Source organism: Passer montanus, unplaced genomic scaffold (genome assembly GCF_014805655.1).
Source record: "Passer montanus isolate IOZ18808 unplaced genomic scaffold, ASM1480565v1 scaffold55, whole genome shotgun sequence".
Classification (NCBI taxonomy): Eukaryota; Metazoa; Chordata; class Aves; order Passeriformes; family Passeridae; genus Passer; species Passer montanus.
The window spans coordinates 3880400-3892893 of record NW_024370485.1 but is presented as its reverse complement, the minus strand read 5'-3'; the positions used below and the strand labels follow the sequence as shown (position 1 = coordinate 3892893).

The following is a 12494-nucleotide window of genomic DNA, read 5'->3' as shown; positions in this document are numbered from 1 at the left end:
AAAGGCACACCCGCCCAGTAGAGTCAAGATGATAGATACAAAGATGTAATTTGTTAAAGTTTGCTCAGTGCATGCTCTGAATTCCATTTTCTTTTTCTGAGGTGCTGTGTAGCGCTTTAGCCACCTCTAACAGGGAAGACTTATGCAAAATTGTTCATCACAAAGCATCATCTGCTACATTCATATTAAATGGGGGTGTCAAACACTACCAATGTAGATCACTGTTGGGATCTCTTCAGAGAACTCCATGCCATCCCAAAGCATCACTGCATGCATGCCAGTATTCCCCCACAGAAAACACTGGGGGCTGATGAACAGCAAGTTTATCCCAAACACCAGAACTCTGACAGGTCCTCATCTGTGCTGGTTAGCACCTCACTCCACTGTCAGCAGCACTGATTTGAGGGAGACAGATGACAGAAAAAGTAAGGCAAGAATGGCCAAGCTTTTCACTTCAGTATTTAATATCCAGCTCATTAAGAGCCCAGCCTGAAGCCCTGTGAACCTGGCAGAAACATTCCCATTCAGGTTTTGAGAAGGGTCTTGAAAAGTTAGGAGCTTGAACTTTGTATTGAGAAAGGAACAGAAGCTAGCTAAGAGCAAGAGGCACAGGTTTCACGTTCTCCTACTGCTCAGCCTAGTTCAGCAGGCTTCATTACTAGTGGGAATTTGTACTGGGTTACCTCATTCAACTCAGATGAAAGGTCCAGTCAGCAGAAAAAGCATGGAAGTTGGCTCCAGGTTAGCATTTGATAGGTCTATCTAACTGAAAAAATCCTAGGGTATCATGTAACAATCTCCTTGGATAGAAGTAATGAGGATTTGAAAATGGATCTGAGAAAATCAGAACAATTAGAGCCATTTCTCACTAGAAAGATGGAAATCAATATTACAAACAGATCCTGAAAATGCTTCTGTCTTAATAGTGTTATCTATGACCTTCTGCAAAACCAGTGCTCAATCCACTAAAACTCCACCAGAAATTCCACTTTGATCTGATTAATCAAAGACACCAGGTCCTAAAAATTATCTCAGTATCTGACTCAAAACAGACCAAATGGAATGAGTTTGTGGTGATCAGTATAGTTGTATCACAAACTCAGAGATGCATGGTGAATATAGGCAAAGAAAAGACACAAAAAATACAAGGAGACTTACATTTCTTTGTCTGTGATGAATGACTCAGTTCCTGCCATGTTAGATGCATTTCATCTTCATAAATTACCATCACATGGCAGGTGCAGTGGGATCTGTCTCGATCCTGCTAAAGGTTTTTTGTTTAGATAGTACAAAAATAAATTTAATTTAATTTATTAAATTCATTGAATAAATAAATATTAAAATACTTATATTTTAAATACTACTGTAATATTTTGTTAAATAAAATACTGGTATTTTATTTAATAAAATATTAAATAAATACTACTAAAAGTATTACACACTACTATAATATTTTATTTTAGCACTTTCAAATTGAATATAAAAATATACTTAAAATATAAATATCAATGTAAAAAAATGCAATCTAACAGAGAAACTCAGATGTGTCCTAGAACTAAAGTGATTTTTTTTCAGAATTTTATTTTAGCACTTTCAAATTGAATATAAAAATATACTTAAAATGCCATATCAATGTAAAAAAATGCAATCTAACAGAGAAACTCAGATGTGTCCTAGAACTAAAGTGATTTTTTTTCAGAATCATCCCATGTTGCGACTTTTAGTAGATCTTAACACAGGAATATAGACCGTATTTCTTCCAAAGGCAATTTAACAAACTAAGCCACCAACAAATAAGCATTACTCAAACAACAACTACTGAGATTAAAAGCACAGTTGAAGAAATTTGAAAAAGAGGAAAGGACAAACTACCAGTTTTCAAACACTTCAGCACACTCTACTGTATTTTCTAAGCACTTTTGGGCAGGAACGCTTTCTTGTGTTGGGAATTTCTGACACCCCAGCTATGTTGGTTGATGGTGTGAAGAGTGACTGCTGATTGATGTCACTTGGCTAGCAGAAGCTGCCACACTAGTCACAGTTACACTGGCAAAAACAGTGCTTTCAGCTGAATTGCTTCCCTCCGTTGTGGAATTTATTTTTTGCATGAATAAACATCAATATCGTAAACAGGAGGAATTCAAGATTCGTGTGCAGTTTCATGGTTATAATCTTGCTGGCATGAATGGAGACACGTTGCAATGGCTTGCATGAGTAGAGTGCTGTAAAAGAGGGATACAAGCTCACTGAGAAGGGCATGTCAGAAGGACCTGTAGACACCTTTCACGAGAGAGGCATCAGAATGCATGAAGCTTAGTCTGGGCATGGATGATGAGCTAAGTGAGAGCTTACAGGCATGGACAGGGAGCAGACCAGACCAGTATGGGTGACACTGTAGTGAGTGAGCATCTGCTACAGGGCACCTGGCCAGGAAATTAAGTGGATAAGGCCCTCTACAGACACGGAGCAGCAACCTCACAATCACAGGCCCTGTCCTCATGGGGGAGGACTTAAACCACTCTGGTATCTGCAGGAAGGATGACACACCCAGGGATAAGCATCCAGAGCATTCCTGGAGAGCAGTGATAGATTCCTGACCCAAGTGACAGAGGAGCCAACAACGAGACATTCTGTGCTGGACCTCATACTTACTAAAAAGGAAGGGTTCCTCAGGGACATGAAGGTCACAGGCAGCCTTAAGTTGCAGTGACCCTGGTGGCATTCACAACACCAATAGGAGGGAGAAGGGCAAAAAAATCAAGAACACAGTCCTGGCAAGCAGACTTGGGTCTCTCTGGGGACCTGTTTGAAAATAGCCCATGGGACAGGGCCCTGGAAGGAAAGAGGGGTCAGAGAAAGCTGCTTGATACTCAAGAATCCAAACTCAAACATTCATCCCAAAGAGCAGGCAGGGAGTGACACAAATGCCAGGAGGACTACAGAGACGAAAAAGGAGATCCTGGCAAAACTCAAACACAAAAAGAAAGCATACAAAATGAGAAAGTAGGAACAGGCAGACTGGAAGGAGTACAAAGACACTGTCTGAGCATGCAGAAATGCAGTCAGGAAAGCAGAGCCCACCTGGAGCTAAAACTAGTGAGGAATGTCAAGAATAAGTATCTGAAGGGAGGGAATAAAGATGGTAGAGCCAGATCCTTCTCAGTGATCCTGCTCAGTGACAGCAAAAGAAGCAACACACACAAACTGAAACACAGGAGTCCCTCTGAACATCAGAAAACATTTTTTTACTGTGAGGCTGACTGAGCTCTGGCACAGGTTGCCCAGAGAGATTGTGGGGTCTTGATCCTTGAAGATACTCAGAAGTATGTGGATTTCATCCCAGACAACTGGCTCTAGGTGGCCCTGCTTGAGCAAAGGTGATGGACCACTCCAGCAGTCCCTTCCAACCTCAACCATTACCTGACTCTATCAAAGCACTGCTGTTACAGAAAACTTCCAGCCACAAACCAGTGTTTTGCTGCTGGCTTAGACCAGCTTTCCTGGTCATAAAGCATCCTTCAGGTACACTCAGTGCTTCACCCAGCACGCAATGAGCCCTCTCTCAACCAGGGCCTCTAGGCATTCTAATGAATTCTAATAAAATGAATAAACAATTACATTCACAATTCCACTAATACAACCAGAATGTCAAGATCTTTTCTCAGATCATATACATCAACTTAAAGTATTAAGTTAAGGACAAAAGGAAAAGAAAAAAAATCATAACAGAAACAAAACTTGGGCCTTTCTTAACATATCAGTGCCCAATAGTGGGACAGATGAAACTGAAGAACAAAAGTCAAACACATGAAATGAAATATGTAAAATTAATTATTTCAAGGAATTCTTGATACTAACCTCAGATCCAGTAATCTATACTGTTAATACATAATACAGCATTTTCTAAACTGAGAACAGAAAGGGAAGAAACTCACTGTGAAAAATTTGAAGACCTTTAGGATGTCTGAAAAAATTGTTCTCTATTTAATTTCATCACTTTCAGACACCTGGCAAAAATGGATTTACCCCAATGCTGTTTCTCCCATTCTCTCCACCCCTGCACCCTTAACAAACTTGCCCAGCAACATGGGGGCAAGCAAACTTGCCCAGCAACAGATTTCTGTTCAGACAAATGCTGTGTCTGCCCTTGCTCATCATGGGTCAAAGATGATATAAAATGATACAATTAATAAAACTGCCATATTTTTAATCCAGTTAACATATGTCAATAATTCACTGGAAACTCTGGCTCCCTTACTATTAATTTATGGCAACTTTTCTTCTAAATTCCGTGGCCTTTTCCAGTTACACTCTCTAGGTTGTTAGCACCACGACATATATTAATTTACTCCTTTAAGCATTTTCCTATTTCCTTCTTTAATTGTTGTATTATTTTCCATTTTCAAGAAGTAAAACATACTCCTTTCTTCTCCTGGTCACAGAACTGCCTCTAAATCAACAAAGAGTATTTGTAAATTTCACTTTGATCAATTCATTTTGTCTGTTTTCCATTTGTCAATTAACTTTTGCTTGGTTAAGATGCACATAAATTCTGAATATTTACACAATACCATTATTATATGTCAAGTATCATTAGGGACTTGGTTTCATCATCTAAGGCACAACTATATTAAGCAGCAGTTCTTGCCAAAGACAAGAACTATTTACATAGTTCACATGTTTTTAAGGCACAGGACAGTGACTCTTTCAGGAAACCAGAGTTCTGCTCTTTCCTTTTTTGATTAACCACTTAGACAACTTTGTTCAAATCACTTTACCTGCAGTGCATCGGTTTGTTGTCATAGAATGGGTTTATCTTTCTACACTCATTTTCCTCACTCCAAGCAGCTCTGTAAAGCATTCAGGAACCTACTGATTTATTTCCACAACACGTCTAAGACTAGGAAATTGGCAAAGTTATTCTGCATATGAAAAATACTGTCGTCAGTTTCCATTCCTTACATACTAGTGGCACAATATTACTATTTTTGCTCATCTTAATAAAGAAAAAATGTTAGGAACATATTTCTTCTCAACCCATTCACTTACTGTGCACAGTTAATTCACATTGCAACAGTAATATAAATCAAGACCTAAGCTTACTAACCAGCACCTCAGATGCTTTTAGTACATTATGCAGTTGGATATACCTCAGGTGCCAGGCTGAGAGTAGCGGCAACTGGTAGTATGAACAAGTTGAGATTTTAAGTCAAACTTCCCCGCACAGCACACAAAAGCGAGGGGCAAGACTCTGGATAGCAACAGTAGAGATGTAAGTTCCAAACCTGATAACCCTATTGCAAGGCACTACTATGCATGGCTCTCCACTCTGCAAACCAGCTGGAAAGCATCCTGGTTTTGGCTGTGCAGGAATCGTTCCCAAAGCAAAGCCTTCATGTGGAAAGGCAGTGTTCCAACAATGAAGGATTACATGGCAAACCTGGACAGTGTAAGACTGAATGACTGCAGAAGTTTGCTAGAAGCAGCTATTTTAATCTAGCAGCCTTTAAGCTGCAGTAGCGTTATAGTGAGAACAAGGGAAAAGGCAGGCAGATTGTAATGTTTGGAAGGAAAGGTAGGAATTTAGGCCACTGTGGCTATACTCCCTTCTTCACACCTGAGGTCTGAGAGCAGCTATGGAAGGATGAGAACTTATTCCCATACACATTGCTTCTTTCTTAAAGTACCTGCTCATCACCAAATGATTTGGCTTCGCCACTAGCACATCCTACAGTCCAATACACTCATTATCAGTAATTATTTTTTCCCTTTTTTCTTCATTTGTAGCACCCCCCTTTTGACGACACAAATCTCAATGAGGAAGACATCAACAAGTAAAAGCTTCTACCATTTCTTAAACTGACCATTTTTGCTTTGTGGAAGTTAATGCCAACATGCAGCTCTTCTAGCACTAAAAAACCGTTCACTACATCATCACCTACTGATTTCTACTACTTGGAATAGTCACTGAAGGGGAGCAGATTTCTCATAAGTGCAGTTGATATTACAAAGTTCTGGAAGATCAAGATCAAGGATGTAAGTTATAACACATTCCAATAATAGCAACAAAAACACGTCCACCTTTACAGGGACTGCATTCTTCAATGCTCCAATTCTCTATTTTGATAAAACAGCATCTAATTGTACAGTATGCTCAATATGGAAAAATGCAAAAATACAGAAAAATTGCACCCTTTCAAAGCAGTAGGAACCATCTTTATCTCATTTAAGAGTCCCCAAGCATGCCAACCAATATTTCATCTTCGAAAATTTGTCTTACATGAATGATAACCTACAGGTTTAAATCTGAGTCACATTCTAGAACCAGTCTCAGGACTGAAAAACAATGAGACTACAGAAATACAGAATTTAACTGATGCTTGAAGAGCCTCAAGGTGAATGTCAGTTCATTTTATATAAAAATACAAGGAAGCCTCATATATCCCTTCTGTTTACAAAACAATGGAAGTTAATATTATTAAGAACAACATTATCTAAAGTACAAACATTTGAGTATTTAATAATGCTAAAATTATGGGCTTTCATTCCTTATTTCTATGTAGAAATAAGAGTTTCTAGAACCTTTGACATGAAAATATTGAATTAAGCAGATTCACAGAGCGAAGTCCAGTAATTTTTAAACATAAAATCCTATTTGCAGTACTGATTAGAAGAAGCATTAACTGAGGACAGAAGGGAAAACAGTCACTAAGAGAATTTACTACTGAGGTTCAGGGGCACAGCAGGGAAATCGGAAAGAGGGAGACAATGAAACCTGACCAGAAGAAGATGGACTGAGAAATCTAAGTATCATCTGAAAACATCACCTCATTTAAGTGGTTCTCAATTCTTCTTGCTCACCCCACTCCACCATTCAGTGACACTTGACATTCCACAATGAGAAATACTCAGTTCTCCCAGCTGACAACTTAAATTCATTCCCAATCTAGAAATTGTAAGCAGTTTCAGTAAATAAATTAAATAAATATTTCAGTAAATAAATAAAACTCTACAACTCCTTCCCTTCATTTCTCTCCCCTTTCTCTTGTGTCCTGCTAAAACAAAATCCTTCATTCTTCTTTGTATTTAAATGAAGATTCCTCAGTAACAATTTCTAGTTTTCTCCCAGTCTTAAGTCTTAGCTGCCTATCAATCAGCAGATAAAATCTAAAAGCTAATGGTAGAAGTGAAATGTTGATACTCTGTATCTTAATATTTCATTTTGGGATAAACTGTAGAGGCACTATTGAGAAATGCAACTCAGTAACTTAACTGTCCTGGAAGTTTTAAGCAGCAGAGAACAATTCTCGCGAGGGAAGCAGAGGGTTGCTTAAATTTTTATTTTTCTTCTGAGCACATGTTTTCTTGTAACTCTCAGTGCAGGTGAGTGAAAGCAGGTTAACACTGACGTGGGTGATGTCCTTACGAAAGAAAGCTCTGGTTCTGATGTTACCACTTCTACTTGCAGTTTGGCCAAACACTAGCAGATAAGAAATTGCTACGATTTCTCTATTTTTCACAGATTTCTGAGAAAACAGTAAATCAAGCCACTCTTCCTTGATCTGACCTTTGACAAACTGCCTCTCAGCCAGCATGCATAGTCTTGGTCATCATGTGCGACTATTCCCTGAGGATTAAAAATTGTTATAGACTGAATTATATATCTGGAGTAACAGAAATGACTCATCAACACACAAAAATTCATGGGAGAAGAGTAGAGTGGCAATGGCACCTCTCTTCTACCATTCACTAGTTAAGCAACCAGAGCCATGAGGACAGGGAACTCCAGCCTTTAAAAAAAAAATCTATTTCTTTTTACTATTCTCAGGCATACCTATCTTATGTGGGGATTAGAGACGAAGGCTGCACTCTGCCTGCATCAGCTGAGATTTCCAGCTTCTTCCACCACCAGGGTTACATTATCAAATCTGACTTTTTGCTACAGAACAGGCTGGACATTGCTGGGGCACTTTTTGATAATTTTAAATGTAGCTTCTACCCAGTTAACCCCGTTTTGTGGAAATAGTAGCTACAGCCAAGAAGGAAGGAGATGTGGATACTACTATAAACATTATCAGACCTGGTCAGATCTGCAAATTAGAATGAGTAATGGAACTATTTTGCACAGTTTGCTTCTAATTCTGACACAGATGGCACTTAAACAAGGATTCCAGCCTTGGCACATTTCTTCAAAGTCAGTGCCAAGACCAGGATAATCCTTTCTAGCAATTTTCTCCTTGATTTTTGAGCTACCAACTTCCAAATAAAATAGAATTTCTTATCTGCTCCCTTTCTACAGCCATGCATTGAACAAGCTCTGACAAGACAAGACAGACCTTCAAATACTGAACCAAGTGACACTAAAAGAGTAACGAATCCCTACAAGGTACAATGCTCATTTCTTAATATTTATCTTCAGGTGGCTGTATCACAAGGAAGAGAAAAAATAGTGACTCAGTGAAAAGGAAATTAAAAAAAAGAAAAAGTAAAAATATCTTCCTTGAGGTAGTTCTGACTCTCCAGCTCTTAAATTATGCCAAGTTTGGGATAATGAACAATGACTGTTTTTAAGGCCAGCATTCATGAATAATGGTTGTTTTTTAAAGTTAGTATTCACTACCAAAAAGAAGATGAGCCAAACCCAGATAACAGAGCAAAAGCAGTGCAATGGACATGTGTGCATGTTTCCTTGCAATGGACATGTGTGTACATTTCCTGGCAATGGATACTGTGTATGTATCCCTGCAAAGGACACGTGCATGTTTCCTTGCAATGGACATTGTGTGCATTTCCTCACACAAAACCACTTTTGCAAAAGTTCTTTAGCCATAGCATTAGGCAAATAACCAAAAGAGCCAACTCTAATGAGAACGGAGACAAACTCATGAACAATAACCAACTGCAAATTTGCACTGGCCAGCATGTTCTCTTCTGACACGAATCTTAACGTTATCAGCACAGACACGTTACAGAAAAAGAAGATACATCAGAAATCCCATGTCCTTAAAAGAGACATTTTGTTAATGTATTCTAATACAGATGTTGAAAAGTCTTCAAAGCTGACAAGAGCTCATTAACATAGGCTTTCACACAAGACAGGAAACAAGGATAGACACACTTTTTTTAAAAAGTTAATTGCTGTTCTGGATCTAGATAAACACTGCCATCAACATCAATAGCAGTTTGCATGTAGCGAGAGTTTTACACACAGTGCAAAGACTTTGTCGTCAGATTACTAATTTTACCAATTATTAGCCTTTATAAATATCAGTAAAAAAAAAAAGCTTAGTTTTTGTTGGCTTTGTGTCTGTGTTTGTTACTTAAGATTGCTCTTATAAGGCCACATAAAAAATAAAATCATCAGACAATGGATAAAAGAGGAGAGCATTCCAGTAAGGGTCTATTAACAACTGACTGTTTATCACAGGTAAAAACAAAAGCCACACATTTGAGCAGAAAGTAGTCTCACAAGTTCAAAATCATTGTTTTTAAGAACACTTGAGTTCAGTGAGTTAAGTGCACTTGGGAGATGCCTAATTTTACAGTTTTCTAAAATAATTAATTCAGAAGGAATACTACTTTTACTAATATTAAAATCCTATGCACTGAAATTTCAGATCAAGCCTCTGACAGATCTTAATGTTGCCAACAGGCATGCAGTCATTCATCCTTGCTCTGCACATTGGCTTTCTGAGGACTGTACTCCAGAATTTCTGCAGATTGAGAAGCTGACACAAAGAATTCAAGATAGAAGTTAACACTGTTTTCAGTGCTCCTTTATAGAAAACCAATGTGTATTTCTCCAGACCTGAGAAAACTTAAAATCTTCTCACATCATCAAAACAACAAAGAAAATAAGTTGTCATGTATACTTCAGACATTAAAAAAAAAAAGTATCTTGCTCCGTACTGCCAGTCAAATACCTCCAAGCTATGCTTTACCCACCAGCAACTGAGAAGAGGGTATATACTTCGAACACAAAGATGCCACACACAACATAACCCAAAAATCATGAGAATTAAACATCAACATGATGGAGAAAAGGCACCAGCTATTACTGCAGACAATTAAAAGACAAAAAAAATCAAAACCAACCTACCAATCCAATTATCCATGAGAGACTCTGCAGTTACTGCGGCTCTTACATGACTTGCAGCCTTTCTGATCAAGGGCCGTCACAGGACACCTAAGCAGTAAGAATTTCACATTTCAAACTCTGAGTACCTACCAGCAATTGCCAGTTTTCAAGAAGTATAGGGATACCTCTTTCACTTTTCTCCATTTTAAAATACTGAAACACAGTAAAGACATTCAATATAAGGTTTTTTGTTAGCTTGTCCTATTCCTATAAGTAAACTAACCTCTGATCATCTATCTCCCTTGCAGCAGGGAGCAAAACGACTTTGTTAGAAAACCCCTGCCCTTAACTCATCACCCAAGTTTCTACATATGATTTCTCCTCTAAGCTTACAGCATAATGATGGAGCTCCACAAGGCTAGAACAAAGAACATTTCACAGATATCATCACAATAGTCTGTGCATTTTCACCACTGAATGAGGGGAAGAAAGCCACCCAAACCAATCCCCCTAGCGACTCTGTGCAGTGGGAGCCTGAAGAGATGTGGCAAATCCCTACACTGTCTTTTCGTGTGTGAAGCTAGCTTTCTATTTTTGCTTTGGGGTTTTTTCCCTGCTAGAAGACATAACCCCTTATGGAAACTAGGCAACATTTCAATCCATTTATCAAATTTCTTGCTGCTTCTATTTCTGAAGAAGCTTAAAAAATATTCTGTACACAGAAAATTAAATCTGTATCCAGCAGATATCATTACATAAAATATGCTGACCTGTTGGTAATTGCCAGGTCTGATTTTAATAGAGCACTTTGTTTAGCCCAGTGCTTTCTAGTCTTTCCAGCACTGATACTGTCTAAAAAGAGGCTAAGAATGTTTAAAAGACATTTGATTTATTGCCATTTCCAGCCTAGCATCCATACCTTCCAGAACACATGCATGACAATCAGTGCTGTGAAAATGTTTCCTATAATAATTTTAAGAGTGATATGTGAAATACCTACAGAAAAAGGTAAGATCTTCTAACAACTGCTCAAATGCCTCCACTGGCTAATTTTCATTAAAAAATGCATGTAGAGAAAAAGTAGGCTTTACATCCTGTGTACCCTGTTCTAAGTTGAACAAAGGCGGAGACACTGTACTCAGGAAAAAGTAGGCTTTATATCCTGTGTACCAGTACCCCTGTTCTAAGTTGAACAAAGGCGGAGACACTGTACTCAGGTGAAAACACAAAAACCGCTTGTCTGATGTTCTACAAAGAAGAAAAACCACTTGCTTACTAAAACTGGGCACAACAGAAAAACTAGGAATCTCTCCAAAAAGTGTTACATAAGGCATTGTCAAACTTCACGTCACCTCCACAGGGCCGCAAGTTGCAATTTTCCCCCCAACCCTCGGTGCGCAGGGATTAATGATTAAATGACACACTTCTCGGATACGAAGTAATATAGCAGAAGCCTTCCCAAAGGAGCGCTTCCCGGGCTGGAGGCTTGCAGGGGAGGCTGGCGGGCGATGGGGAAGTCACCCTGCTCGGCTCAGCGTCCTAGCCGAACTCCGGCTCTGCCCCCGGGTCCCGTTCGGGCGGGCAGAGCGCTCACGCCCCGCGGCTCGACTCCCTCCGTGCCGGGCGCGGCCGCCAGCCCCGGCTCTCCCGGCCGCCGGCGCGGAGCAGCGGCACTCGGCGGGACCCGGCCGGAGCGGAGGGCGCCCGGCGCCGAGCCAGCGAGCGGAGCGGAGCAACCTCCCTCGCCCGGGGGAACGTGCCCCTTTGTGCCGGGAAGCGACACGCGCGCCTCCGCCTGAGCATCCCTTCAATTCCGGATCCGATGGGGATTAAAATCCAGCAGATAAAGCTGCCAGCCCGGCCCTCCGGACTCGGGTGCCCCCTCCCCTCCCCGGGCTGCTGGAAGGGAGACACTCACCGATTGTTTCTCGCCCTCCCCCGCCTCCAAAAGCAGCAGAGACTCGACGAGAAGGTACTTACCTTCCCCGGGTGGCTCCCGGGCCGGGCGCTCAGCGCCCACCGCTCCGCGCAAGCAAGCGGTCCTTCCCACTCCTGCGCTCCAGGCGGGCAGCTCCAGCTCCGTCCCCCCAGCCCGGCGTTCCGGAGGTGTCACCCAGCGGGTCCCAGCTGGGGCGGCAGCGGCAGCTCCGCTCTCCGCGGGACGAGGAGCCACTAACGGCGGGAGGAGGAGGAGGGCGGTGGCGAGGTCCCGACTCTTCCCGGGATGCGCCGCCGAGGTGGCCGCCTCCTCCGCCGCCCAGCTCAGCTCTCTCCGGGGCCTGCCCGCCCCGTGATGTCCCGAGGTGCAGCCCGGCCGCGTCCGTCCGTCCCGCTCGCCTTCCCCCGCCCCTCTCCCGGCGGCGAACCGCGCGGCGCACAGGCCCCGCCGGCGGCCAGGAGGACCCGGGGGCAACGG

The 12494-nt window shown here is 41.2% G+C and overlaps 1 protein-coding gene across 2 annotated transcripts in view; it reads right to left on the bottom strand.

Annotated features, from left to right (window-relative positions):
* The window catches only part of LARGE1 (LARGE xylosyl- and glucuronyltransferase 1), a 280581-nt gene extending 268386 nt beyond the window's left edge, over positions 1–12195 (bottom strand). The window contains exons 1-2 of one of the 2 annotated variants that reach the window (XM_039725272.1): positions 12059–12195; positions 10100–10186 (exon numbers count right to left, since the gene is read on the bottom strand). The gene's annotated coding sequence lies outside the window, so the exon portion shown is untranslated. The remainder of the gene's footprint in view (positions 1–10099; positions 10187–12058) is intronic. The other variant, XM_039725273.1, reaches the window with a different exon arrangement.
* Between the last annotated feature and the right edge of the window lie 299 nt (positions 12196–12494).